At 51.1% G+C, this 27,305-nt stretch overlaps 23 non-coding genes across 23 annotated transcripts; all 23 read left to right on the forward strand.

The window, feature by feature from the left end:
• The first annotated feature begins 582 nt into the window (after positions 1 to 582).
• On the forward strand, positions 583 to 701 carry LOC126318913 (5S ribosomal RNA). The gene has a single exon (XR_007557615.1). It is a non-coding gene; the product is annotated as a 5S ribosomal RNA (ribosomal RNA).
• A 1,086-nt stretch (positions 702 to 1,787) lies between these two features.
• Positions 1,788 to 1,906, forward strand: LOC126318914 (5S ribosomal RNA). The gene has a single exon (XR_007557616.1). It is a non-coding gene; the product is annotated as a 5S ribosomal RNA (ribosomal RNA).
• A 1,086-nt stretch (positions 1,907 to 2,992) lies between these two features.
• LOC126318962 (5S ribosomal RNA) lies at positions 2,993 to 3,111 on the forward strand. Its single transcript, XR_007557660.1, has one exon. It is a non-coding gene; the product is annotated as a 5S ribosomal RNA (ribosomal RNA).
• A 1,086-nt stretch (positions 3,112 to 4,197) lies between these two features.
• Positions 4,198 to 4,316, forward strand: LOC126318916 (5S ribosomal RNA). The gene has a single exon (XR_007557618.1). It is a non-coding gene; the product is annotated as a 5S ribosomal RNA (ribosomal RNA).
• A 1,086-nt stretch (positions 4,317 to 5,402) lies between these two features.
• On the forward strand, positions 5,403 to 5,521 carry LOC126318917 (5S ribosomal RNA). Its single transcript, XR_007557619.1, has one exon. It is a non-coding gene; the product is annotated as a 5S ribosomal RNA (ribosomal RNA).
• A 1,086-nt stretch (positions 5,522 to 6,607) lies between these two features.
• LOC126318918 (5S ribosomal RNA) lies at positions 6,608 to 6,726 on the forward strand. The gene has a single exon (XR_007557620.1). It is a non-coding gene; the product is annotated as a 5S ribosomal RNA (ribosomal RNA).
• A 1,086-nt stretch (positions 6,727 to 7,812) lies between these two features.
• On the forward strand, positions 7,813 to 7,931 carry LOC126318919 (5S ribosomal RNA). The gene has a single exon (XR_007557621.1). It is a non-coding gene; the product is annotated as a 5S ribosomal RNA (ribosomal RNA).
• Positions 7,932 to 9,017: 1,086 nt separating this feature from the next.
• LOC126318921 (5S ribosomal RNA) lies at positions 9,018 to 9,136 on the forward strand. Its single transcript, XR_007557622.1, has one exon. It is a non-coding gene; the product is annotated as a 5S ribosomal RNA (ribosomal RNA).
• A 679-nt stretch (positions 9,137 to 9,815) lies between these two features.
• Positions 9,816 to 9,934, forward strand: LOC126318922 (5S ribosomal RNA). Its single transcript, XR_007557623.1, has one exon. It is a non-coding gene; the product is annotated as a 5S ribosomal RNA (ribosomal RNA).
• Positions 9,935 to 11,020: 1,086 nt separating this feature from the next.
• Positions 11,021 to 11,139, forward strand: LOC126318923 (5S ribosomal RNA). Its single transcript, XR_007557624.1, has one exon. It is a non-coding gene; the product is annotated as a 5S ribosomal RNA (ribosomal RNA).
• A 1,086-nt stretch (positions 11,140 to 12,225) lies between these two features.
• On the forward strand, positions 12,226 to 12,344 carry LOC126318924 (5S ribosomal RNA). Its single transcript, XR_007557625.1, has one exon. It is a non-coding gene; the product is annotated as a 5S ribosomal RNA (ribosomal RNA).
• A 1,086-nt stretch (positions 12,345 to 13,430) lies between these two features.
• LOC126318925 (5S ribosomal RNA) lies at positions 13,431 to 13,549 on the forward strand. The gene has a single exon (XR_007557626.1). It is a non-coding gene; the product is annotated as a 5S ribosomal RNA (ribosomal RNA).
• Positions 13,550 to 14,635: 1,086 nt separating this feature from the next.
• Positions 14,636 to 14,754, forward strand: LOC126318926 (5S ribosomal RNA). The gene has a single exon (XR_007557627.1). It is a non-coding gene; the product is annotated as a 5S ribosomal RNA (ribosomal RNA).
• Positions 14,755 to 15,433: 679 nt separating this feature from the next.
• On the forward strand, positions 15,434 to 15,552 carry LOC126318928 (5S ribosomal RNA). Its single transcript, XR_007557629.1, has one exon. It is a non-coding gene; the product is annotated as a 5S ribosomal RNA (ribosomal RNA).
• A 1,086-nt stretch (positions 15,553 to 16,638) lies between these two features.
• LOC126318929 (5S ribosomal RNA) lies at positions 16,639 to 16,757 on the forward strand. Its single transcript, XR_007557630.1, has one exon. It is a non-coding gene; the product is annotated as a 5S ribosomal RNA (ribosomal RNA).
• Positions 16,758 to 17,843: 1,086 nt separating this feature from the next.
• Positions 17,844 to 17,962, forward strand: LOC126318930 (5S ribosomal RNA). The gene has a single exon (XR_007557631.1). It is a non-coding gene; the product is annotated as a 5S ribosomal RNA (ribosomal RNA).
• Positions 17,963 to 19,048: 1,086 nt separating this feature from the next.
• Positions 19,049 to 19,167, forward strand: LOC126318932 (5S ribosomal RNA). Its single transcript, XR_007557632.1, has one exon. It is a non-coding gene; the product is annotated as a 5S ribosomal RNA (ribosomal RNA).
• A 1,086-nt stretch (positions 19,168 to 20,253) lies between these two features.
• Positions 20,254 to 20,372, forward strand: LOC126318933 (5S ribosomal RNA). Its single transcript, XR_007557633.1, has one exon. It is a non-coding gene; the product is annotated as a 5S ribosomal RNA (ribosomal RNA).
• A 1,086-nt stretch (positions 20,373 to 21,458) lies between these two features.
• LOC126318934 (5S ribosomal RNA) lies at positions 21,459 to 21,577 on the forward strand. Its single transcript, XR_007557634.1, has one exon. It is a non-coding gene; the product is annotated as a 5S ribosomal RNA (ribosomal RNA).
• Positions 21,578 to 22,663: 1,086 nt separating this feature from the next.
• On the forward strand, positions 22,664 to 22,782 carry LOC126318935 (5S ribosomal RNA). The gene has a single exon (XR_007557635.1). It is a non-coding gene; the product is annotated as a 5S ribosomal RNA (ribosomal RNA).
• Positions 22,783 to 23,868: 1,086 nt separating this feature from the next.
• Positions 23,869 to 23,987, forward strand: LOC126318936 (5S ribosomal RNA). Its single transcript, XR_007557636.1, has one exon. It is a non-coding gene; the product is annotated as a 5S ribosomal RNA (ribosomal RNA).
• Positions 23,988 to 25,073: 1,086 nt separating this feature from the next.
• LOC126318937 (5S ribosomal RNA) lies at positions 25,074 to 25,192 on the forward strand. Its single transcript, XR_007557637.1, has one exon. It is a non-coding gene; the product is annotated as a 5S ribosomal RNA (ribosomal RNA).
• A 1,086-nt stretch (positions 25,193 to 26,278) lies between these two features.
• On the forward strand, positions 26,279 to 26,397 carry LOC126318938 (5S ribosomal RNA). Its single transcript, XR_007557638.1, has one exon. It is a non-coding gene; the product is annotated as a 5S ribosomal RNA (ribosomal RNA).
• The last annotated feature ends 908 nt before the right edge of the window (positions 26,398 to 27,305 follow it).

Below are 27,305 nucleotides of genomic sequence, written 5' to 3' on the forward strand. Positions count from 1 at the left end.
TGTACAAATGCAAATTTGTAAACAAAAATTTATCTTTCGCCGCTAGAAGAAATGGATGCTTTGTCGAACCGCCTGTGTCTTGTGTCCGTGTTTTCGCACCTTTCCACGGCATTGCACGGAACAGCACTGCTCTAGTAGCTCCGAACGGCCGCACACGGCGCCTCGCACACGCCGGTCAGTCCGGCGCCAGTCTCGCAGTTGTTTCTCGTGCTTGTGCTGTCATATGGACCACGACCCGAGCGGCAGCGAGCGGCAGTCGAGCAAAGTCGGGACAAGTCGGGACGGAAGGGGACAGCCGAGAATGCACCATGCGAATTACGCAAATATCTGGAAGCGCGACGCGTGTCAGGCAGGTGAGAACGCTTCCCTCGGTCCAGCAGGACACTGACACACCCCGCGCAGTCCACCCGCCGCCCGGCCGCGCGCAAGACCTGCGCTGGTTGACAATAACAAGGTGCGTCTCCCGCGAGTGTCGAGGAGGAAGGACGTGCTTTGCGTCAAATGTGCCACCGAAAATGGCGATTGCGTGTGTTGGAAGGAGAGGCGAAGCATTCTTCTGCCGTGCAGCTACAGTATAAGGACGCCAACGGCCATACCATGTTGAATACACCGGTTCTCGTCCGATCACCGAAGTTAAGCAACATCGGGCCCGGTTAGTACTTGGATGGGTGACCGCCTGGGAACACCGGGTGCTGTTGGCTCTCTCTCTTCTTTTAAATTTCATGTCACTACACCTGGCAGCCCTCTTTTCATACTAACTCTCAGGTGCGACAAAGATGCTCCCACAAACATTTTAAACTACTGTATTAAACGTAAGATGCGAAATTACAGTAATGAACTCAGTTTGAGCAAGAATGCGCGAAGGAAGGGTGGTAGGAACTCCTTGAAAGTAACGAAACACTGCGAATCGACAGATGTGCACTTGAAATGCGTCAGAGCCTACTGTTTTGTAGGAGCGCTAAATTCCAAAAAACTAAATAATTAAATAAAAAACTAAAAAAACAGAAAATCAACTGTTCTGGTACGATCACCGACGATAAGCAACATCGTTAGTATTCGGATCGGTGACCGCCTGGGTACTCTGGAAAAGAGGGCTGGCAGGGGTAGCCAAAAAATGAAGTCAGACAAAGTGTCTCTAGAAATAACAAGAGTATGACACGACAGGACTGTTCTGAAATACGCCAGGGCTTATAGTTTTGTAGCAGTGTACAAATGCAAATTTGTAAACAAAAATTTATCTTTCGCCGCTAGAAGAAATGGATGCTTTGTCGAACCGCCTGTGTCTTGTGTCCGTGTTTTCGCACCTTTCCACGGCATTGCACGGAACAGCACTGCTCTAGTAGCTCCGAACGGCCGCACACGGCGCCTCGCACACGCCGGTCAGTCCGGCGCCAGTCTCGCAGTTGTTTCTCGTGCTTGTGCTGTCATATGGACCACGACCCGAGCGGCAGCGAGCGGCAGTCGAGCAAAGTCGGGACAAGTCGGGACGGAAGGGGACAGCCGAGAATGCACCATGCGAATTACGCAAATATCTGGAAGCGCGACGCGTGTCAGGCAGGTGAGAACGCTTCCCTCGGTCCAGCAGGACACTGACACACCCCGCGCAGTCCACCCGCCGCCCGGCCGCGCGCAAGACCTGCGCTGGTTGACAATAACAAGGTGCGTCTCCCGCGAGTGTCGAGGAGGAAGGACGTGCTTTGCGTCAAATGTGCCACCGAAAATGGCGATTGCGTGTGTTGGAAGGAGAGGCGAAGCATTCTTCTGCCGTGCAGCTACAGTATAAGGACGCCAACGGCCATACCATGTTGAATACACCGGTTCTCGTCCGATCACCGAAGTTAAGCAACATCGGGCCCGGTTAGTACTTGGATGGGTGACCGCCTGGGAACACCGGGTGCTGTTGGCTCTCTCTCTTCTTTTAAATTTCATGTCACTACACCTGGCAGCCCTCTTTTCATACTAACTCTCAGGTGCGACAAAGATGCTCCCACAAGCATTTTAAACTACTGTATTAAACGTAAGATGCGAAATTACAGTAATGAACTCAGTTTGAGCAAGAATGCGCGAAGGAAGGGTGGTAGGAACTCCTTGAAAGTAACGAAACACTGCGAATCGACAGATGTGCACTTGAAATGCGTCAGAGCCTACTGTTTTGTAGGAGCGCTAAATTCCAAAAAACTAAATAATTAAATAAAAAACTAAAAAAACAGAAAATCAACTGTTCTGGTACGATCACCGACGATAAGCAACATCGTTAGTATTCGGATCGGTGACCGCCTGGGTACTCTGGAAAAGAGGGCTGGCAGGGGTAGCCAAAAAATGAAGTCAGACAAAGTGTCTCTAGAAATAACAAGAGTATGACACGACAGGACTGTTCTGAAATACGCCAGGGCTTATAGTTTTGTAGCAGTGTACAAATGCAAATTTGTAAACAAAAATTTATCTTTCGCCGCTAGAAGAAATGGATGCTTTGTCGAACCGCCTGTGTCTTGTGTCCGTGTTTTCGCACCTTTCCACGGCATTGCACGGAACAGCACTGCTCTAGTAGCTCCGAACGGCCGCACACGGCGCCTCGCACACGCCGGTCAGTCCGGCGCCAGTCTCGCAGTTGTTTCTCGTGCTTGTGCTGTCATATGGACCACGACCCGAGCGGCAGCGAGCGGCAGTCGAGCAAAGTCGGGACAAGTCGGGACGGAAGGGGACAGCCGAGAATGCACCATGCGAATTACGCAAATATCTGGAAGCGCGACGCGTGTCAGGCAGGTGAGAACGCTTCCCTCGGTCCAGCAGGACACTGACACACCCCGCGCAGTCCACCCGCCGCCCGGCCGCGCGCAAGACCTGCGCTGGTTGACAATAACAAGGTGCGTCTCCCGCGAGTGTCGAGGAGGAAGGACGTGCTTTGCGTCAAATGTGCCACCGAAAATGGCGATTGCGTGTGTTGGAAGGAGAGGCGAAGCATTCTTCTGCCGTGCAGCTACAGTATAAGGACGCCAACGGCCATACCATGTTGAATACACCGGTTCTCGTCCGATCACCGAAATTAAGCAACATCGGGCCCGGTTAGTACTTGGATGGGTGACCGCCTGGGAACACCGGGTGCTGTTGGCTCTCTCTCTTCTTTTAAATTTCATGTCACTACACCTGGCAGCCCTCTTTTCATACTAACTCTCAGGTGCGACAAAGATGCTCCCACAAGCATTTTAAACTACTGTATTAAACGTAAGATGCGAAATTACAGTAATGAACTCAGTTTGAGCAAGAATGCGCGAAGGAAGGGTGGTAGGAACTCCTTGAAAGTAACGAAACACTGCGAATCGACAGATGTGCACTTGAAATGCGTCAGAGCCTACTGTTTTGTAGGAGCGCTAAATTCCAAAAAACTAAATAATTAAATAAAAAACTAAAAAAACAGAAAATCAACTGTTCTGGTACGATCACCGACGATAAGCAACATCGTTAGTATTCGGATCGGTGACCGCCTGGGTACTCTGGAAAAGAGGGCTGGCAGGGGTAGCCAAAAAATGAAGTCAGACAAAGTGTCTCTAGAAATAACAAGAGTATGACACGACAGGACTGTTCTGAAATACGCCAGGGCTTATAGTTTTGTAGCAGTGTACAAATGCAAATTTGTAAACAAAAATTTATCTTTCGCCGCTAGAAGAAATGGATGCTTTGTCGAACCGCCTGTGTCTTGTGTCCGTGTTTTCGCACCTTTCCACGGCATTGCACGGAACAGCACTGCTCTAGTAGCTCCGAACGGCCGCACACGGCGCCTCGCACACGCCGGTCAGTCCGGCGCCAGTCTCGCAGTTGTTTCTCGTGCTTGTGCTGTCATATGGACCACGACCCGAGCGGCAGCGAGCGGCAGTCGAGCAAAGTCGGGACAAGTCGGGACGGAAGGGGACAGCCGAGAATGCACCATGCGAATTACGCAAATATCTGGAAGCGCGACGCGTGTCAGGCAGGTGAGAACGCTTCCCTCGGTCCAGCAGGACACTGACACACCCCGCGCAGTCCACCCGCCGCCCGGCCGCGCGCAAGACCTGCGCTGGTTGACAATAACAAGGTGCGTCTCCCGCGAGTGTCGAGGAGGAAGGACGTGCTTTGCGTCAAATGTGCCACCGAAAATGGCGATTGCGTGTGTTGGAAGGAGAGGCGAAGCATTCTTCTGCCGTGCAGCTACAGTATAGGGACGCCAACGGCCATACCATGTTGAATACACCGGTTCTCGTCCGATCACCGAAGTTAAGCAACATCGGGCCCGGTTAGTACTTGGATGGGTGACCGCCTGGGAACACCGGGTGCTGTTGGCTCTCTCTCTTCTTTTAAATTTCATGTCACTACACCTGGCAGCCCTCTTTTCATACTAACTCTCAGGTGCGACAAAGATGCTCCCACAAGCATTTTAAACTACTGTATTAAACGTAAGATGCGAAATTACAGTAATGAACTCAGTTTGAGCAAGAATGCGCGAAGGAAGGGTGGTAGGAACTCCTTGAAAGTAACGAAACACTGCGAATCGACAGATGTGCACTTGAAATGCGTCAGAGCCTACTGTTTTGTAGGAGCGCTAAATTCCAAAAAACTAAATAATTAAATAAAAAACTAAAAAAACAGAAAATCAACTGTTCTGGTACGATCACCGACGATAAGCAACATCGTTAGTATTCGGATCGGTGACCGCCTGGGTACTCTGGAAAAGAGGGCTGGCAGGGGTAGCCAAAAAATGAAGTCAGACAAAGTGTCTCTAGAAATAACAAGAGTATGACACGACAGGACTGTTCTGAAATACGCCAGGGCTTATAGTTTTGTAGCAGTGTACAAATGCAAATTTGTAAACAAAAATTTATCTTTCGCCGCTAGAAGAAATGGATGCTTTGTCGAACCGCCTGTGTCTTGTGTCCGTGTTTTCGCACCTTTCCACGGCATTGCACGGAACAGCACTGCTCTAGTAGCTCCGAACGGCCGCACACGGCGCCTCGCACACGCCGGTCAGTCCGGCGCCAGTCTCGCAGTTGTTTCTCGTGCTTGTGCTGTCATATGGACCACGACCCGAGCGGCAGCGAGCGGCAGTCGAGCAAAGTCGGGACAAGTCGGGACGGAAGGGGACAGCCGAGAATGCACCATGCGAATTACGCAAATATCTGGAAGCGCGACGCGTGTCAGGCAGGTGAGAACGCTTCCCTCGGTCCAGCAGGACACTGACACACCCCGCGCAGTCCACCCGCCGCCCGGCCGCGCGCAAGACCTGCGCTGGTTGACAATAACAAGGTGCGTCTCCCGCGAGTGTCGAGGAGGAAGGACGTGCTTTGCGTCAAATGTGCCACCGAAAATGGCGATTGCGTGTGTTGGAAGGAGAGGCGAAGCATTCTTCTGCCGTGCAGCTACAGTATAAGGACGCCAACGGCCATACCATGTTGAATACACCGGTTCTCGTCCGATCACCGAAGTTAAGCAACATCGGGCCCGGTTAGTACTTGGATGGGTGACCGCCTGGGAACACCGGGTGCTGTTGGCTCTCTCTCTTCTTTTAAATTTCATGTCACTACACCTGGCAGCCCTCTTTTCATACTAACTCTCAGGTGCGACAAAGATGCTCCCACAAGCATTTTAAACTACTGTATTAAACGTAAGATGCGAAATTACAGTAATGAACTCAGTTTGAGCAAGAATGCGCGAAGGAAGGGTGGTAGGAACTCCTTGAAAGTAACGAAACACTGCGAATCGACAGATGTGCACTTGAAATGCGTCAGAGCCTACTGTTTTGTAGGAGCGCTAAATTCCAAAAAACTAAATAATTAAATAAAAAACTAAAAAAACAGAAAATCAACTGTTCTGGTACGATCACCGACGATAAGCAACATCGTTAGTATTCGGATCGGTGACCGCCTGGGTACTCTGGAAAAGAGGGCTGGCAGGGGTAGCCAAAAAATGAAGTCAGACAAAGTGTCTCTAGAAATAACAAGAGTATGACACGACAGGACTGTTCTGAAATACGCCAGGGCTTATAGTTTTGTAGCAGTGTACAAATGCAAATTTGTAAACAAAAATTTATCTTTCGCCGCTAGAAGAAATGGATGCTTTGTCGAACCGCCTGTGTCTTGTGTCCGTGTTTTCGCACCTTTCCACGGCATTGCACGGAACAGCACTGCTCTAGTAGCTCCGAACGGCCGCACACGGCGCCTCGCACACGCCGGTCAGTCCGGCGCCAGTCTCGCAGTTGTTTCTCGTGCTTGTGCTGTCATATGGACCACGACCCGAGCGGCAGCGAGCGGCAGTCGAGCAAAGTCGGGACAAGTCGGGACGGAAGGGGACAGCCGAGAATGCACCATGCGAATTACGCAAATATCTGGAAGCGCGACGCGTGTCAGGCAGGTGAGAACGCTTCCCTCGGTCCAGCAGGACACTGACACACCCCGCGCAGTCCACCCGCCGCCCGGCCGCGCGCAAGACCTGCGCTGGTTGACAATAACAAGGTGCGTCTCCCGCGAGTGTCGAGGAGGAAGGACGTGCTTTGCGTCAAATGTGCCACCGAAAATGGCGATTGCGTGTGTTGGAAGGAGAGGCGAAGCATTCTTCTGCCGTGCAGCTACAGTATAAGGACGCCAACGGCCATACCATGTTGAATACACCGGTTCTCGTCCGATCACCGAAGTTAAGCAACATCGGGCCCGGTTAGTACTTGGATGGGTGACCGCCTGGGAACACCGGGTGCTGTTGGCTCTCTCTCTTCTTTTAAATTTCATGTCACTACACCTGGCAGCCCTCTTTTCATACTAACTCTCAGGTGCGACAAAGATGCTCCCACAAGCATTTTAAACTACTGTATTAAACGTAAGATGCGAAATTACAGTAATGAACTCAGTTTGAGCAAGAATGCGCGAAGGAAGGGTGGTAGGAACTCCTTGAAAGTAACGAAACACTGCGAATCGACAGATGTGCACTTGAAATGCGTCAGAGCCTACTGTTTTGTAGGAGCGCTAAATTCCAAAAAACTAAATAATTAAATAAAAAACTAAAAAAACAGAAAATCAACTGTTCTGGTACGATCACCGACGATAAGCAACATCGTTAGTATTCGGATCGGTGACCGCCTGGGTACTCTGGAAAAGAGGGCTGGCAGGGGTAGCCAAAAAATGAAGTCAGACAAAGTGTCTCTAGAAATAACAAGAGTATGACACGACAGGACTGTTCTGAAATACGCCAGGGCTTATAGTTTTGTAGCAGTGTACAAATGCAAATTTGTAAACAAAAATTTATCTTTCGCCGCTAGAAGAAATGGATGCTTTGTCGAACCGCCTGTGTCTTGTGTCCGTGTTTTCGCACCTTTCCACGGCATTGCACGGAACAGCACTGCTCTAGTAGCTCCGAACGGCCGCACACGGCGCCTCGCACACGCCGGTCAGTCCGGCGCCAGTCTCGCAGTTGTTTCTCGTGCTTGTGCTGTCATATGGACCACGACCCGAGCGGCAGCGAGCGGCAGTCGAGCAAAGTCGGGACAAGTCGGGACGGAAGGGGACAGCCGAGAATGCACCATGCGAATTACGCAAATATCTGGAAGCGCGACGCGTGTCAGGCAGGTGAGAACGCTTCCCTCGGTCCAGCAGGACACTGACACACCCCGCGCAGTCCACCCGCCGCCCGGCCGCGCGCAAGACCTGCGCTGGTTGACAATAACAAGGTGCGTCTCCCGCGAGTGTCGAGGAGGAAGGACGTGCTTTGCGTCAAATGTGCCACCGAAAATGGCGATTGCGTGTGTTGGAAGGAGAGGCGAAGCATTCTTCTGCCGTGCAGCTACAGTATAAGGACGCCAACGGCCATACCATGTTGAATACACCGGTTCTCGTCCGATCACCGAAGTTAAGCAACATCGGGCCCGGTTAGTACTTGGATGGGTGACCGCCTGGGAACACCGGGTGCTGTTGGCTCTCTCTCTTCTTTTAAATTTCATGTCACTACACCTGGCAGCCCTCTTTTCATACTAACTCTCAGGTGCGACAAAGATGCTCCCACAAGCATTTTAAACTACTGTATTAAACGTAAGATGCGAAATTACAGTAATGAACTCAGTTTGAGCAAGAATGCGCGAAGGAAGGGTGGTAGGAACTCCTTGAAAGTAACGAAACACTGCGAATCGACAGATGTGCACTTGAAATGCGTCAGAGCCTACTGTTTTGTAGGAGCGCTAAATTCCAAAAAACTAAATAATTAAATAAAAAACTAAAAAAACAGAAAATCAACTGTTCTGGTACGATCACCGACGATAAGCAACATCGTTAGTATTCGGATCGGTGACCGCCTGGGTACTCTGGAAAAGAGGGCTGGCAGGGGTAGCCAAAAAATGAAGTCAGACAAAGTGTCTCTAGAAATAACAAGAGTATGACACGACAGGACTGTTCTGAAATACGCCAGGGCTTATAGTTTTGTAGCAGTGTACAAATGCAAATTTGTAAACAAAAATTTATCTTTCGCCGCTAGAAGAAATGGATGCTTTGTCGAACCGCCTGTGTCTTGTGTCCGTGTTTTCGCACCTTTCCACGGCATTGCACGGAACAGCACTGCTCTAGTAGCTCCGAACGGCCGCACACGGCGCCTCGCACACGCCGGTCAGTCCGGCGCCAGTCTCGCAGTTGTTTCTCGTGCTTGTGCTGTCATATGGACCACGACCCGAGCGGCAGCGAGCGGCAGTCGAGCAAAGTCGGGACAAGTCGGGACGGAAGGGGACAGCCGAGAATGCACCATGCGAATTACGCAAATATCTGGAAGCGCGACGCGTGTCAGGCAGGTGAGAACGCTTCCCTCGGTCCAGCAGGACACTGACACACCCCGCGCAGTCCACCCGCCGCCCGGCCGCGCGCAAGACCTGCGCTGGTTGACAATAACAAGGTGCGTCTCCCGCGAGTGTCGAGGAGGAAGGACGTGCTTTGCGTCAAATGTGCCACCGAAAATGGCGATTGCGTGTGTTGGAAGGAGAGGCGAAGCATTCTTCTGCCGTGCAGCTACAGTATAAGGACGCCAACGGCCATACCATGTTGAATACACCGGTTCTCGTCCGATCACCGAAGTTAAGCAACATCGGGCCCGGTTAGTACTTGGATGGGTGACCGCCTGGGAACACCGGGTGCTGTTGGCTCTCTCTCTTCTTTTAAATTTCATGTCACTACACCTGGCAGCCCTCTTTTCATACTAACTCTCAGGTGCGACAAAGATGCTCCCACAAGCATTTTAAACTACTGTATTAAACGTAAGATGCGAAATTACAGTAATGAACTCAGTTTGAGCAAGAATGCGCGAAGGAAGGGTGGTAGGAACTCCTTGAAAGTAACGAAACACTGCGAATCGACAGATGTGCACTTGAAATGCGTCAGAGCCTAACGGCCGCACACGGCGCCTCGCACACGCCGGTCAGTCCGGCGCCAGTCTCGCAGTTGTTTCTCGTGCTTGTGCTGTCATATGGACCACGACCCGAGCGGCAGCGAGCGGCAGTCGAGCAAAGTCGGGACAAGTCGGGACGGAAGGGGACAGCCGAGAATGCACCATGCGAATTACGCAAATATCTGGAAGCGCGACGCGTGTCAGGCAGGTGAGAACGCTTCCCTCGGTCCAGCAGGACACTGACACACCCCGCGCAGTCCACCCGCCGCCCGGCCGCGCGCAAGACCTGCGCTGGTTGACAATAACAAGGTGCGTCTCCCGCGAGTGTCGAGGAGGAAGGACGTGCTTTGCGTCAAATGTGCCACCGAAAATGGCGATTGCGTGTGTTGGAAGGAGAGGCGAAGCATTCTTCTGCCGTGCAGCTACAGTATAAGGACGCCAACGGCCATACCATGTTGAATACACCGGTTCTCGTCCGATCACCGAAGTTAAGCAACATCGGGCCCGGTTAGTACTTGGATGGGTGACCGCCTGGGAACACCGGGTGCTGTTGGCTCTCTCTCTTCTTTTAAATTTCATGTCACTACACCTGGCAGCCCTCTTTTCATACTAACTCTCAGGTGCGACAAAGATGCTCCCACAAGCATTTTAAACTACTGTATTAAACGTAAGATGCGAAATTACAGTAATGAACTCAGTTTGAGCAAGAATGCGCGAAGGAAGGGTGGTAGGAACTCCTTGAAAGTAACGAAACACTGCGAATCGACAGATGTGCACTTGAAATGCGTCAGAGCCTACTGTTTTGTAGGAGCGCTAAATTCCAAAAAACTAAATAATTAAATAAAAAACTAAAAAAACAGAAAATCAACTGTTCTGGTACGATCACCGACGATAAGCAACATCGTTAGTATTCGGATCGGTGACCGCCTGGGTACTCTGGAAAAGAGGGCTGGCAGGGGTAGCCAAAAAATGAAGTCAGACAAAGTGTCTCTAGAAATAACAAGAGTATGACACGACAGGACTGTTCTGAAATACGCCAGGGCTTATAGTTTTGTAGCAGTGTACAAATGCAAATTTGTAAACAAAAATTTATCTTTCGCCGCTAGAAGAAATGGATGCTTTGTCGAACCGCCTGTGTCTTGTGTCCGTGTTTTCGCACCTTTCCACGGCATTGCACGGAACAGCACTGCTCTAGTAGCTCCGAACGGCCGCACACGGCGCCTCGCACACGCCGGTCAGTCCGGCGCCAGTCTCGCAGTTGTTTCTCGTGCTTGTGCTGTCATATGGACCACGACCCGAGCGGCAGCGAGCGGCAGTCGAGCAAAGTCGGGACAAGTCGGGACGGAAGGGGACAGCCGAGAATGCACCATGCGAATTACGCAAATATCTGGAAGCGCGACGCGTGTCAGGCAGGTGAGAACGCTTCCCTCGGTCCAGCAGGACACTGACACACCCCGCGCAGTCCACCCGCCGCCCGGCCGCGCGCAAGACCTGCGCTGGTTGACAATAACAAGGTGCGTCTCCCGCGAGTGTCGAGGAGGAAGGACGTGCTTTGCGTCAAATGTGCCACCGAAAATGGCGATTGCGTGTGTTGGAAGGAGAGGCGAAGCATTCTTCTGCCGTGCAGCTACAGTATAAGGACGCCAACGGCCATACCATGTTGAATACACCGGTTCTCGTCCGATCACCGAAGTTAAGCAACATCGGGCCCGGTTAGTACTTGGATGGGTGACCGCCTGGGAACACCGGGTGCTGTTGGCTCTCTCTCTTCTTTTAAATTTCATGTCACTACACCTGGCAGCCCTCTTTTCATACTAACTCTCAGGTGCGACAAAGATGCTCCCACAAGCATTTTAAACTACTGTATTAAACGTAAGATGCGAAATTACAGTAATGAACTCAGTTTGAGCAAGAATGCGCGAAGGAAGGGTGGTAGGAACTCCTTGAAAGTAACGAAACACTGCGAATCGACAGATGTGCACTTGAAATGCGTCAGAGCCTACTGTTTTGTAGGAGCGCTAAATTCCAAAAAACTAAATAATTAAATAAAAAACTAAAAAAACAGAAAATCAACTGTTCTGGTACGATCACCGACGATAAGCAACATCGTTAGTATTCGGATCGGTGACCGCCTGGGTACTCTGGAAAAGAGGGCTGGCAGGGGTAGCCAAAAAATGAAGTCAGACAAAGTGTCTCTAGAAATAACAAGAGTATGACACGACAGGACTGTTCTGAAATACGCCAGGGCTTATAGTTTTGTAGCAGTGTACAAATGCAAATTTGTAAACAAAAATTTATCTTTCGCCGCTAGAAGAAATGGATGCTTTGTCGAACCGCCTGTGTCTTGTGTCCGTGTTTTCGCACCTTTCCACGGCATTGCACGGAACAGCACTGCTCTAGTAGCTCCGAACGGCCGCACACGGCGCCTCGCACACGCCGGTCAGTCCGGCGCCAGTCTCGCAGTTGTTTCTCGTGCTTGTGCTGTCATATGGACCACGACCCGAGCGGCAGCGAGCGGCAGTCGAGCAAAGTCGGGACAAGTCGGGACGGAAGGGGACAGCCGAGAATGCACCATGCGAATTACGCAAATATCTGGAAGCGCGACGCGTGTCAGGCAGGTGAGAACGCTTCCCTCGGTCCAGCAGGACACTGACACACCCCGCGCAGTCCACCCGCCGCCCGGCCGCGCGCAAGACCTGCGCTGGTTGACAATAACAAGGTGCGTCTCCCGCGAGTGTCGAGGAGGAAGGACGTGCTTTGCGTCAAATGTGCCACCGAAAATGGCGATTGCGTGTGTTGGAAGGAGAGGCGAAGCATTCTTCTGCCGTGCAGCTACAGTATAAGGACGCCAACGGCCATACCATGTTGAATACACCGGTTCTCGTCCGATCACCGAAGTTAAGCAACATCGGGCCCGGTTAGTACTTGGATGGGTGACCGCCTGGGAACACCGGGTGCTGTTGGCTCTCTCTCTTCTTTTAAATTTCATGTCACTACACCTGGCAGCCCTCTTTTCATACTAACTCTCAGGTGCGACAAAGATGCTCCCACAAGCATTTTAAACTACTGTATTAAACGTAAGATGCGAAATTACAGTAATGAACTCAGTTTGAGCAAGAATGCGCGAAGGAAGGGTGGTAGGAACTCCTTGAAAGTAACGAAACACTGCGAATCGACAGATGTGCACTTGAAATGCGTCAGAGCCTACTGTTTTGTAGGAGCGCTAAATTCCAAAAAACTAAATAATTAAATAAAAAACTAAAAAAACAGAAAATCAACTGTTCTGGTACGATCACCGACGATAAGCAACATCGTTAGTATTCGGATCGGTGACCGCCTGGGTACTCTGGAAAAGAGGGCTGGCAGGGGTAGCCAAAAAATGAAGTCAGACAAAGTGTCTCTAGAAATAACAAGAGTATGACACGACAGGACTGTTCTGAAATACGCCAGGGCTTATAGTTTTGTAGCAGTGTACAAATGCAAATTTGTAAACAAAAATTTATCTTTCGCCGCTAGAAGAAATGGATGCTTTGTCGAACCGCCTGTGTCTTGTGTCCGTGTTTTCGCACCTTTCCACGGCATTGCACGGAACAGCACTGCTCTAGTAGCTCCGAACGGCCGCACACGGCGCCTCGCACACGCCGGTCAGTCCGGCGCCAGTCTCGCAGTTGTTTCTCGTGCTTGTGCTGTCATATGGACCACGACCCGAGCGGCAGCGAGCGGCAGTCGAGCAAAGTCGGGACAAGTCGGGACGGAAGGGGACAGCCGAGAATGCACCATGCGAATTACGCAAATATCTGGAAGCGCGACGCGTGTCAGGCAGGTGAGAACGCTTCCCTCGGTCCAGCAGGACACTGACACACCCCGCGCAGTCCACCCGCCGCCCGGCCGCGCGCAAGACCTGCGCTGGTTGACAATAACAAGGTGCGTCTCCCGCGAGTGTCGAGGAGGAAGGACGTGCTTTGCGTCAAATGTGCCACCGAAAATGGCGATTGCGTGTGTTGGAAGGAGAGGCGAAGCATTCTTCTGCCGTGCAGCTACAGTATAAGGACGCCAACGGCCATACCATGTTGAATACACCGGTTCTCGTCCGATCACCGAAGTTAAGCAACATCGGGCCCGGTTAGTACTTGGATGGGTGACCGCCTGGGAACACCGGGTGCTGTTGGCTCTCTCTCTTCTTTTAAATTTCATGTCACTACACCTGGCAGCCCTCTTTTCATACTAACTCTCAGGTGCGACAAAGATGCTCCCACAAGCATTTTAAACTACTGTATTAAACGTAAGATGCGAAATTACAGTAATGAACTCAGTTTGAGCAAGAATGCGCGAAGGAAGGGTGGTAGGAACTCCTTGAAAGTAACGAAACACTGCGAATCGACAGATGTGCACTTGAAATGCGTCAGAGCCTACTGTTTTGTAGGAGCGCTAAATTCCAAAAAACTAAATAATTAAATAAAAAACTAAAAAAACAGAAAATCAACTGTTCTGGTACGATCACCGACGATAAGCAACATCGTTAGTATTCGGATCGGTGACCGCCTGGGTACTCTGGAAAAGAGGGCTGGCAGGGGTAGCCAAAAAATGAAGTCAGACAAAGTGTCTCTAGAAATAACAAGAGTATGACACGACAGGACTGTTCTGAAATACGCCAGGGCTTATAGTTTTGTAGCAGTGTACAAATGCAAATTTGTAAACAAAAATTTATCTTTCGCCGCTAGAAGAAATGGATGCTTTGTCGAACCGCCTGTGTCTTGTGTCCGTGTTTTCGCACCTTTCCACGGCATTGCACGGAACAGCACTGCTCTAGTAGCTCCGAACGGCCGCACACGGCGCCTCGCACACGCCGGTCAGTCCGGCGCCAGTCTCGCAGTTGTTTCTCGTGCTTGTGCTGTCATATGGACCACGACCCGAGCGGCAGCGAGCGGCAGTCGAGCAAAGTCGGGACAAGTCGGGACGGAAGGGGACAGCCGAGAATGCACCATGCGAATTACGCAAATATCTGGAAGCGCGACGCGTGTCAGGCAGGTGAGAACGCTTCCCTCGGTCCAGCAGGACACTGACACACCCCGCGCAGTCCACCCGCCGCCCGGCCGCGCGCAAGACCTGCGCTGGTTGACAATAACAAGGTGCGTCTCCCGCGAGTGTCGAGGAGGAAGGACGTGCTTTGCGTCAAATGTGCCACCGAAAATGGCGATTGCGTGTGTTGGAAGGAGAGGCGAAGCATTCTTCTGCCGTGCAGCTACAGTATAAGGACGCCAACGGCCATACCATGTTGAATACACCGGTTCTCGTCCGATCACCGAAGTTAAGCAACATCGGGCCCGGTTAGTACTTGGATGGGTGACCGCCTGGGAACACCGGGTGCTGTTGGCTCTCTCTCTTCTTTTAAATTTCATGTCACTACACCTGGCAGCCCTCTTTTCATACTAACTCTCAGGTGCGACAAAGATGCTCCCACAAGCATTTTAAACTACTGTATTAAACGTAAGATGCGAAATTACAGTAATGAACTCAGTTTGAGCAAGAATGCGCGAAGGAAGGGTGGTAGGAACTCCTTGAAAGTAACGAAACACTGCGAATCGACAGATGTGCACTTGAAATGCGTCAGAGCCTAACGGCCGCACACGGCGCCTCGCACACGCCGGTCAGTCCGGCGCCAGTCTCGCAGTTGTTTCTCGTGCTTGTGCTGTCATATGGACCACGACCCGAGCGGCAGCGAGCGGCAGTCGAGCAAAGTCGGGACAAGTCGGGACGGAAGGGGACAGCCGAGAATGCACCATGCGAATTACGCAAATATCTGGAAGCGCGACGCGTGTCAGGCAGGTGAGAACGCTTCCCTCGGTCCAGCAGGACACTGACACACCCCGCGCAGTCCACCCGCCGCCCGGCCGCGCGCAAGACCTGCGCTGGTTGACAATAACAAGGTGCGTCTCCCGCGAGTGTCGAGGAGGAAGGACGTGCTTTGCGTCAAATGTGCCACCGAAAATGGCGATTGCGTGTGTTGGAAGGAGAGGCGAAGCATTCTTCTGCCGTGCAGCTACAGTATAAGGACGCCAACGGCCATACCATGTTGAATACACCGGTTCTCGTCCGATCACCGAAGTTAAGCAACATCGGGCCCGGTTAGTACTTGGATGGGTGACCGCCTGGGAACACCGGGTGCTGTTGGCTCTCTCTCTTCTTTTAAATTTCATGTCACTACACCTGGCAGCCCTCTTTTCATACTAACTCTCAGGTGCGACAAAGATGCTCCCACAAGCATTTTAAACTACTGTATTAAACGTAAGATGCGAAATTACAGTAATGAACTCAGTTTGAGCAAGAATGCGCGAAGGAAGGGTGGTAGGAACTCCTTGAAAGTAACGAAACACTGCGAATCGACAGATGTGCACTTGAAATGCGTCAGAGCCTACTGTTTTGTAGGAGCGCTAAATTCCAAAAAACTAAATAATTAAATAAAAAACTAAAAAAACAGAAAATCAACTGTTCTGGTACGATCACCGACGATAAGCAACATCGTTAGTATTCGGATCGGTGACCGCCTGGGTACTCTGGAAAAGAGGGCTGGCAGGGGTAGCCAAAAAATGAAGTCAGACAAAGTGTCTCTAGAAATAACAAGAGTATGACACGACAGGACTGTTCTGAAATACGCCAGGGCTTATAGTTTTGTAGCAGTGTACAAATGCAAATTTGTAAACAAAAATTTATCTTTCGCCGCTAGAAGAAATGGATGCTTTGTCGAACCGCCTGTGTCTTGTGTCCGTGTTTTCGCACCTTTCCACGGCATTGCACGGAACAGCACTGCTCTAGTAGCTCCGAACGGCCGCACACGGCGCCTCGCACACGCCGGTCAGTCCGGCGCCAGTCTCGCAGTTGTTTCTCGTGCTTGTGCTGTCATATGGACCACGACCCGAGCGGCAGCGAGCGGCAGTCGAGCAAAGTCGGGACAAGTCGGGACGGAAGGGGACAGCCGAGAATGCACCATGCGAATTACGCAAATATCTGGAAGCGCGACGCGTGTCAGGCAGGTGAGAACGCTTCCCTCGGTCCAGCAGGACACTGACACACCCCGCGCAGTCCACCCGCCGCCCGGCCGCGCGCAAGACCTGCGCTGGTTGACAATAACAAGGTGCGTCTCCCGCGAGTGTCGAGGAGGAAGGACGTGCTTTGCGTCAAATGTGCCACCGAAAATGGCGATTGCGTGTGTTGGAAGGAGAGGCGAAGCATTCTTCTGCCGTGCAGCTACAGTATAAGGACGCCAACGGCCATACCATGTTGAATACACCGGTTCTCGTCCGATCACCGAAGTTAAGCAACATCGGGCCCGGTTAGTACTTGGATGGGTGACCGCCTGGGAACACCGGGTGCTGTTGGCTCTCTCTCTTCTTTTAAATTTCATGTCACTACACCTGGCAGCCCTCTTTTCATACTAACTCTCAGGTGCGACAAAGATGCTCCCACAAGCATTTTAAACTACTGTATTAAACGTAAGATGCGAAATTACAGTAATGAACTCAGTTTGAGCAAGAATGCGCGAAGGAAGGGTGGTAGGAACTCCTTGAAAGTAACGAAACACTGCGAATCGACAGATGTGCACTTGAAATGCGTCAGAGCCTACTGTTTTGTAGGAGCGCTAAATTCCAAAAAACTAAATAATTAAATAAAAAACTAAAAAAACAGAAAATCAACTGTTCTGGTACGATCACCGACGATAAGCAACATCGTTAGTATTCGGATCGGTGACCGCCTGGGTACTCTGGAAAAGAGGGCTGGCAGGGGTAGCCAAAAAATGAAGTCAGACAAAGTGTCTCTAGAAATAACAAGAGTATGACACGACAGGACTGTTCTGAAATACGCCAGGGCTTATAGTTTTGTAGCAGTGTACAAATGCAAATTTGTAAACAAAAATTTATCTTTCGCCGCTAGAAGAAATGGATGCTTTGTCGAACCGCCTGTGTCTTGTGTCCGTGTTTTCGCACCTTTCCACGGCATTGCACGGAACAGCACTGCTCTAGTAGCTCCGAACGGCCGCACACGGCGCCTCGCACACGCCGGTCAGTCCGGCGCCAGTCTCGCAGTTGTTTCTCGTGCTTGTGCTGTCATATGGACCACGACCCGAGCGGCAGCGAGCGGCAGTCGAGCAAAGTCGGGACAAGTCGGGACGGAAGGGGACAGCCGAGAATGCACCATGCGAATTACGCAAATATCTGGAAGCGCGACGCGTGTCAGGCAGGTGAGAACGCTTCCCTCGGTCCAGCAGGACACTGACACACCCCGCGCAGTCCACCCGCCGCCCGGCCGCGCGCAAGACCTGCGCTGGTTGACAATAACAAGGTGCGTCTCCCGCGAGTGTCGAGGAGGAAGGACGTGCTTTGCGTCAAATGTGCCACCGAAAATGGCGATTGCGTGTGTTGGAAGGAGAGGCGAAGCATTCTTCTGCCGTGCAGCTACAGTATAAGGACGCCAACGGCCATACCATGTTGAATACACCGGTTCTCGTCCGATCACCGAAGTTAAGCAACATCGGGCCCGGTTAGTACTTGGATGGGTGACCGCCTGGGAACACCGGGTGCTGTTGGCTCTCTCTCTTCTTTTAAATTTCATGTCACTACACCTGGCAGCCCTCTTTTCATACTAACTCTCAGGTGCGACAAAGATGCTCCCACAAGCATTTTAAACTACTGTATTAAACGTAAGATGCGAAATTACAGTAATGAACTCAGTTTGAGCAAGAATGCGCGAAGGAAGGGTGGTAGGAACTCCTTGAAAGTAACGAAACACTGCGAATCGACAGATGTGCACTTGAAATGCGTCAGAGCCTACTGTTTTGTAGGAGCGCTAAATTCCAAAAAACTAAATAATTAAATAAAAAACTAAAAAAACAGAAAATCAACTGTTCTGGTACGATCACCGACGATAAGCAACATCGTTAGTATTCGGATCGGTGACCGCCTGGGTACTCTGGAAAAGAGGGCTGGCAGGGGTAGCCAAAAAATGAAGTCAGACAAAGTGTCTCTAGAAATAACAAGAGTATGACACGACAGGACTGTTCTGAAATACGCCAGGGCTTATAGTTTTGTAGCAGTGTACAAATGCAAATTTGTAAACAAAAATTTATCTTTCGCCGCTAGAAGAAATGGATGCTTTGTCGAACCGCCTGTGTCTTGTGTCCGTGTTTTCGCACCTTTCCACGGCATTGCACGGAACAGCACTGCTCTAGTAGCTCCGAACGGCCGCACACGGCGCCTCGCACACGCCGGTCAGTCCGGCGCCAGTCTCGCAGTTGTTTCTCGTGCTTGTGCTGTCATATGGACCACGACCCGAGCGGCAGCGAGCGGCAGTCGAGCAAAGTCGGGACAAGTCGGGACGGAAGGGGACAGCCGAGAATGCACCATGCGAATTACGCAAATATCTGGAAGCGCGACGCGTGTCAGGCAGGTGAGAACGCTTCCCTCGGTCCAGCAGGACACTGACACACCCCGCGCAGTCCACCCGCCGCCCGGCCGCGCGCAAGACCTGCGCTGGTTGACAATAACAAGGTGCGTCTCCCGCGAGTGTCGAGGAGGAAGGACGTGCTTTGCGTCAAATGTGCCACCGAAAATGGCGATTGCGTGTGTTGGAAGGAGAGGCGAAGCATTCTTCTGCCGTGCAGCTACAGTATAAGGACGCCAACGGCCATACCATGTTGAATACACCGGTTCTCGTCCGATCACCGAAGTTAAGCAACATCGGGCCCGGTTAGTACTTGGATGGGTGACCGCCTGGGAACACCGGGTGCTGTTGGCTCTCTCTCTTCTTTTAAATTTCATGTCACTACACCTGGCAGCCCTCTTTTCATACTAACTCTCAGGTGCGACAAAGATGCTCCCACAAGCATTTTAAACTACTGTATTAAACGTAAGATGCGAAATTACAGTAATGAACTCAGTTTGAGCAAGAATGCGCGAAGGAAGGGTGGTAGGAACTCCTTGAAAGTAACGAAACACTGCGAATCGACAGATGTGCACTTGAAATGCGTCAGAGCCTACTGTTTTGTAGGAGCGCTAAATTCCAAAAAACTAAATAATTAAATAAAAAACTAAAAAAACAGAAAATCAACTGTTCTGGTACGATCACCGACGATAAGCAACATCGTTAGTATTCGGATCGGTGACCGCCTGGGTACTCTGGAAAAGAGGGCTGGCAGGGGTAGCCAAAAAATGAAGTCAGACAAAGTGTCTCTAGAAATAACAAGAGTATGACACGACAGGACTGTTCTGAAATACGCCAGGGCTTATAGTTTTGTAGCAGTGTACAAATGCAAATTTGTAAACAAAAATTTATCTTTCGCCGCTAGAAGAAATGGATGCTTTGTCGAACCGCCTGTGTCTTGTGTCCGTGTTTTCGCACCTTTCCACGGCATTGCACGGAACAGCACTGCTCTAGTAGCTCCGAACGGCCGCACACGGCGCCTCGCACACGCCGGTCAGTCCGGCGCCAGTCTCGCAGTTGTTTCTCGTGCTTGTGCTGTCATATGGACCACGACCCGAGCGGCAGCGAGCGGCAGTCGAGCAAAGTCGGGACAAGTCGGGACGGAAGGGGACAGCCGAGAATGCACCATGCGAATTACGCAAATATCTGGAAGCGCGACGCGTGTCAGGCAGGTGAGAACGCTTCCCTCGGTCCAGCAGGACACTGACACACCCCGCGCAGTCCACCCGCCGCCCGGCCGCGCGCAAGACCTGCGCTGGTTGACAATAACAAGGTGCGTCTCCCGCGAGTGTCGAGGAGGAAGGACGTGCTTTGCGTCAAATGTGCCACCGAAAATGGCGATTGCGTGTGTTGGAAGGAGAGGCGAAGCATTCTTCTGCCGTGCAGCTACAGTATAAGGACGCCAACGGCCATACCATGTTGAATACACCGGTTCTCGTCCGATCACCGAAGTTAAGCAACATCGGGCCCGGTTAGTACTTGGATGGGTGACCGCCTGGGAACACCGGGTGCTGTTGGCTCTCTCTCTTCTTTTAAATTTCATGTCACTACACCTGGCAGCCCTCTTTTCATACTAACTCTCAGGTGCGACAAAGATGCTCCCACAAGCATTTTAAACTACTGTATTAAACGTAAGATGCGAAATTACAGTAATGAACTCAGTTTGAGCAAGAATGCGCGAAGGAAGGGTGGTAGGAACTCCTTGAAAGTAACGAAACACTGCGAATCGACAGATGTGCACTTGAAATGCGTCAGAGCCTACTGTTTTGTAGGAGCGCTAAATTCCAAAAAACTAAATAATTAAATAAAAAACTAAAAAAACAGAAAATCAACTGTTCTGGTACGATCACCGACGATAAGCAACATCGTTAGTATTCGGATCGGTGACCGCCTGGGTACTCTGGAAAAGAGGGCTGGCAGGGGTAGCCAAAAAATGAAGTCAGACAAAGTGTCTCTAGAAATAACAAGAGTATGACACGACAGGACTGTTCTGAAATACGCCAGGGCTTATAGTTTTGTAGCAGTGTACAAATGCAAATTTGTAAACAAAAATTTATCTTTCGCCGCTAGAAGAAATGGATGCTTTGTCGAACCGCCTGTGTCTTGTGTCCGTGTTTTCGCACCTTTCCACGGCATTGCACGGAACAGCACTGCTCTAGTAGCTCCGAACGGCCGCACACGGCGCCTCGCACACGCCGGTCAGTCCGGCGCCAGTCTCGCAGTTGTTTCTCGTGCTTGTGCTGTCATATGGACCACGACCCGAGCGGCAGCGAGCGGCAGTCGAGCAAAGTCGGGACAAGTCGGGACGGAAGGGGACAGCCGAGAATGCACCATGCGAATTACGCAAATATCTGGAAGCGCGACGCGTGTCAGGCAGGTGAGAACGCTTCCCTCGGTCCAGCAGGACACTGACACACCCCGCGCAGTCCACCCGCCGCCCGGCCGCGCGCAAGACCTGCGCTGGTTGACAATAACAAGGTGCGTCTCCCGCGAGTGTCGAGGAGGAAGGACGTGCTTTGCGTCAAATGTGCCACCGAAAATGGCGATTGCGTGTGTTGGAAGGAGAGGCGAAGCATTCTTCTGCCGTGCAGCTACAGTATAAGGACGCCAACGGCCATACCATGTTGAATACACCGGTTCTCGTCCGATCACCGAAGTTAAGCAACATCGGGCCCGGTTAGTACTTGGATGGGTGACCGCCTGGGAACACCGGGTGCTGTTGGCTCTCTCTCTTCTTTTAAATTTCATGTCACTACACCTGGCAGCCCTCTTTTCATACTAACTCTCAGGTGCGACAAAGATGCTCCCACAAGCATTTTAAACTACTGTATTAAACGTAAGATGCGAAATTACAGTAATGAACTCAGTTTGAGCAAGAATGCGCGAAGGAAGGGTGGTAGGAACTCCTTGAAAGTAACGAAACACTGCGAATCGACAGATGTGCACTTGAAATGCGTCAGAGCCTACTGTTTTGTAGGAGCGCTAAATTCCAAAAAACTAAATAATTAAATAAAAAACTAAAAAAACAGAAAATCAACTGTTCTGGTACGATCACCGACGATAAGCAACATCGTTAGTATTCGGATCGGTGACCGCCTGGGTACTCTGGAAAAGAGGGCTGGCAGGGGTAGCCAAAAAATGAAGTCAGACAAAGTGTCTCTAGAAATAACAAGAGTATGACACGACAGGACTGTTCTGAAATACGCCAGGGCTTATAGTTTTGTAGCAGTGTACAAATGCAAATTTGTAAACAAAAATTTATCTTTCGCCGCTAGAAGAAATGGATGCTTTGTCGAACCGCCTGTGTCTTGTGTCCGTGTTTTCGCACCTTTCCACGGCATTGCACGGAACAGCACTGCTCTAGTAGCTCCGAACGGCCGCACACGGCGCCTCGCACACGCCGGTCAGTCCGGCGCCAGTCTCGCAGTTGTTTCTCGTGCTTGTGCTGTCATATGGACCACGACCCGAGCGGCAGCGAGCGGCAGTCGAGCAAAGTCGGGACAAGTCGGGACGGAAGGGGACAGCCGAGAATGCACCATGCGAATTACGCAAATATCTGGAAGCGCGACGCGTGTCAGGCAGGTGAGAACGCTTCCCTCGGTCCAGCAGGACACTGACACACCCCGCGCAGTCCACCCGCCGCCCGGCCGCGCGCAAGACCTGCGCTGGTTGACAATAACAAGGTGCGTCTCCCGCGAGTGTCGAGGAGGAAGGACGTGCTTTGCGTCAAATGTGCCACCGAAAATGGCGATTGCGTGTGTTGGAAGGAGAGGCGAAGCATTCTTCTGCCGTGCAGCTACAGTATAAGGACGCCAACGGCCATACCATGTTGAATACACCGGTTCTCGTCCGATCACCGAAGTTAAGCAACATCGGGCCCGGTTAGTACTTGGATGGGTGACCGCCTGGGAACACCGGGTGCTGTTGGCTCTCTCTCTTCTTTTAAATTTCATGTCACTACACCTGGCAGCCCTCTTTTCATACTAACTCTCAGGTGCGACAAAGATGCTCCCACAAGCATTTTAAACTACTGTATTAAACGTAAGATGCGAAATTACAGTAATGAACTCAGTTTGAGCAAGAATGCGCGAAGGAAGGGTGGTAGGAACTCCTTGAAAGTAACGAAACACTGCGAATCGACAGATGTGCACTTGAAATGCGTCAGAGCCTACTGTTTTGTAGGAGCGCTAAATTCCAAAAAACTAAATAATTAAATAAAAAACTAAAAAAACAGAAAATCAACTGTTCTGGTACGATCACCGACGATAAGCAACATCGTTAGTATTCGGATCGGTGACCGCCTGGGTACTCTGGAAAAGAGGGCTGGCAGGGGTAGCCAAAAAATGAAGTCAGACAAAGTGTCTCTAGAAATAACAAGAGTATGACACGACAGGACTGTTCTGAAATACGCCAGGGCTTATAGTTTTGTAGCAGTGTACAAATGCAAATTTGTAAACAAAAATTTATCTTTCGCCGCTAGAAGAAATGGATGCTTTGTCGAACCGCCTGTGTCTTGTGTCCGTGTTTTCGCACCTTTCCACGGCATTGCACGGAACAGCACTGCTCTAGTAGCTCCGAACGGCCGCACACGGCGCCTCGCACACGCCGGTCAGTCCGGCGCCAGTCTCGCAGTTGTTTCTCGTGCTTGTGCTGTCATATGGACCACGACCCGAGCGGCAGCGAGCGGCAGTCGAGCAAAGTCGGGACAAGTCGGGACGGAAGGGGACAGCCGAGAATGCACCATGCGAATTACGCAAATATCTGGAAGCGCGACGCGTGTCAGGCAGGTGAGAACGCTTCCCTCGGTCCAGCAGGACACTGACACACCCCGCGCAGTCCACCCGCCGCCCGGCCGCGCGCAAGACCTGCGCTGGTTGACAATAACAAGGTGCGTCTCCCGCGAGTGTCGAGGAGGAAGGACGTGCTTTGCGTCAAATGTGCCACCGAAAATGGCGATTGCGTGTGTTGGAAGGAGAGGCGAAGCATTCTTCTGCCGTGCAGCTACAGTATAAGGACGCCAACGGCCATACCATGTTGAATACACCGGTTCTCGTCCGATCACCGAAGTTAAGCAACATCGGGCCCGGTTAGTACTTGGATGGGTGACCGCCTGGGAACACCGGGTGCTGTTGGCTCTCTCTCTTCTTTTAAATTTCATGTCACTACACCTGGCAGCCCTCTTTTCATACTAACTCTCAGGTGCGACAAAGATGCTCCCACAAGCATTTTAAACTACTGTATTAAACGTAAGATGCGAAATTACAGTAATGAACTCAGTTTGAGCAAGAATGCGCGAAGGAAGGGTGGTAGGAACTCCTTGAAAGTAACGAAACACTGCGAATCGACAGATGTGCACTTGAAATGCGTCAGAGCCTACTGTTTTGTAGGAGCGCTAAATTCCAAAAAACTAAATAATTAAATAAAAAACTAAAAAAACAGAAAATCAACTGTTCTGGTACGATCACCGACGATAAGCAACATCGTTAGTATTCGGATCGGTGACCGCCTGGGTACTCTGGAAAAGAGGGCTGGCAGGGGTAGCCAAAAAATGAAGTCAGACAAAGTGTCTCTAGAAATAACAAGAGTATGACACGACAGGACTGTTCTGAAATACGCCAGGGCTTATAGTTTTGTAGCAGTGTACAAATGCAAATTTGTAAACAAAAATTTATCTTTCGCCGCTAGAAGAAATGGATGCTTTGTCGAACCGCCTGTGTCTTGTGTCCGTGTTTTCGCACCTTTCCACGGCATTGCACGGAACAGCACTGCTCTAGTAGCTCCGAACGGCCGCACACGGCGCCTCGCACACGCCGGTCAGTCCGGCGCCAGTCTCGCAGTTGTTTCTCGTGCTTGTGCTGTCATATGGACCACGACCCGAGCGGCAGCGAGCGGCAGTCGAGCAAAGTCGGGACAAGTCGGGACGGAAGGGGACAGCCGAGAATGCACCATGCGAATTACGCAAATATCTGGAAGCGCGACGCGTGTCAGGCAGGTGAGAACGCTTCCCTCGGTCCAGCAGGACACTGACACACCCCGCGCAGTCCACCCGCCGCCCGGCCGCGCGCAAGACCTGCGCTGGTTGACAATAACAAGGTGCGTCTCCCGCGAGTGTCGAGGAGGAAGGACGTGCTTTGCGTCAAATGTGCCACCGAAAATGGCGATTGCGTGTGTTGGAAGGAGAGGCGAAGCATTCTTCTGCCGTGCAGCTACAGTATAAGGACGCCAACGGCCATACCATGTTGAATACACCGGTTCTCGTCCGATCACCGAAGTTAAGCAACATCGGGCCCGGTTAGTACTTGGATGGGTGACCGCCTGGGAACACCGGGTGCTGTTGGCTCTCTCTCTTCTTTTAAATTTCATGTCACTACACCTGGCAGCCCTCTTTTCATACTAACTCTCAGGTGCGACAAAGATGCTCCCACAAGCATTTTAAACTACTGTATTAAACGTAAGATGCGAAATTACAGTAATGAACTCAGTTTGAGCAAGAATGCGCGAAGGAAGGGTGGTAGGAACTCCTTGAAAGTAACGAAACACTGCGAATCGACAGATGTGCACTTGAAATGCGTCAGAGCCTACTGTTTTGTAGGAGCGCTAAATTCCAAAAAACTAAATAATTAAATAAAAAACTAAAAAAACAGAAAATCAACTGTTCTGGTACGATCACCGACGATAAGCAACATCGTTAGTATTCGGATCGGTGACCGCCTGGGTACTCTGGAAAAGAGGGCTGGCAGGGGTAGCCAAAAAATGAAGTCAGACAAAGTGTCTCTAGAAATAACAAGAGTATGACACGACAGGACTGTTCTGAAATACGCCAGGGCTTATAGTTTTGTAGCAGTGTACAAATGCAAATTTGTAAACGAAAACTTATCTTTCGCCGCTAGAAGAGATGGATGCTTTGTCGAACCGCCTGTGTCTTGTGTCCGTGTTTTCGCACCTTTCCACAGCATTGCACGGAACAGCACTGCTCTAGTAGCTCCGAACGGCCGCACACGGCGCCTCGCACACGCCGGTCAGTCCGGCGCCAGTCTCGCAGTTGTTTCTCGTGCTTGTGCTGTCATATGGACCACGACCCGAGCGGCAGCGAGCGGCAGTCGAGCAAAGTCGGGACAAGTCGGGACGGAAGGGGACAGCCGAGAATGCACCATGCGAATTACGCAAATATCTGGAAGCGCGACGCGTGTCAGGCAGGTGAGAACGCTTCCCTCGGTCCAGCAGGACACTGACACACCCCGCGCAGTCCACCCGCCGCTCGGCCGCGCGCAAGACCTGCGCTGGTTGACAATAACAAGGTGCGTCTCCCGCGAGTGTCGAGGAGGAAGGACGTGCTTTGCGTCAAATGTGCCACCGAAAATGGCGATTGCGTGTGTTGGAAGGAGAGGCGAAGCATTCTTCTGCCGTGCAGCTACAGTATAAGGACGCCAACGGCCATACCATGTTGAATACACCGGTTCTCGTCCGATCACCGAAGTTAAGCAACATCGGGCCCGGTTAGTACTTGGATGGGTGACCGCCTGGGAACACCGGGTGCTGTTGGCTCTCTCTCTTCTTTTAAATTTCATGTCACTACACCTGGCAGCCCTCTTTTCATACTAACTCTCAGGTGCGACAAAGATGCTCCCACAAGCATTTTAAACTACTGTATTAAACGTAAGATGCGAAATTACAGTAATGAACTCAGTTTGAGCAAGAATGCGCGGAGGAAGGGTGGTAGGAACTCCTTGAAAGTAACGAAACACTGCGAATCGACAGATGTGCACTTGAAATGCGTCAGAGCCTACTGTTTTGTAGGAGCGCTAAATTCCAAAAAACTAAATAATTAAATAAAAAACTAAAAAAACAGAAAATCAACTGTTCTGGTACGATCACCGACGATAAGCAACATCGTTAGTATTCGGATCGGTGACCGCCTGGGTACTCTGGAAAAGAGGGCTGGCAGGGGTAGCCAAAAAATGAAGTCAGACAAAGTGTCTCTAGAAATAACAAGAGTATGACACGACAGGACTGTTCTGAAATACGCCAGGGCTTATAGTTTTGTAGCAGTGTACAAATGCAAATTTGTAAACAAAAATTTATCTTTCGCCGCTAGAAGAAATGGATGCTTTGTCGAACCGCCTGTGTCTTGTGTCCGTGTTTTCGCACCTTTCCACGGCATTGCACGGAACAGCACTGCTCTAGTAGCTCCGAACGGCCGCACACGGCGCCTCGCACACGCCGGTCAGTCCGGCGCCAGTCTCGCAGTTGTTTCTCGTGCTTGTGCTGTCATATGGACCACGACCCGAGCGGCAGCGAGCGGCAGTCGAGCAAAGTCGGGACAAGTCGGGACGGAAGGGGACAGCCGAGAATGCACCATGCGAATTACGCAAATATCTGGAAGCGCGACGCGTGTCAGGCAGGTGAGAACGCTTCCCTCGGTCCAGCAGGACACTGACACACCCCGCGCAGTC

Source organism: Schistocerca gregaria, unplaced genomic scaffold (assembly GCF_023897955.1).
Source record: "Schistocerca gregaria isolate iqSchGreg1 unplaced genomic scaffold, iqSchGreg1.2 ptg000684l, whole genome shotgun sequence".
Classification (NCBI taxonomy): Eukaryota; Metazoa; Arthropoda; class Insecta; order Orthoptera; family Acrididae; genus Schistocerca; species Schistocerca gregaria.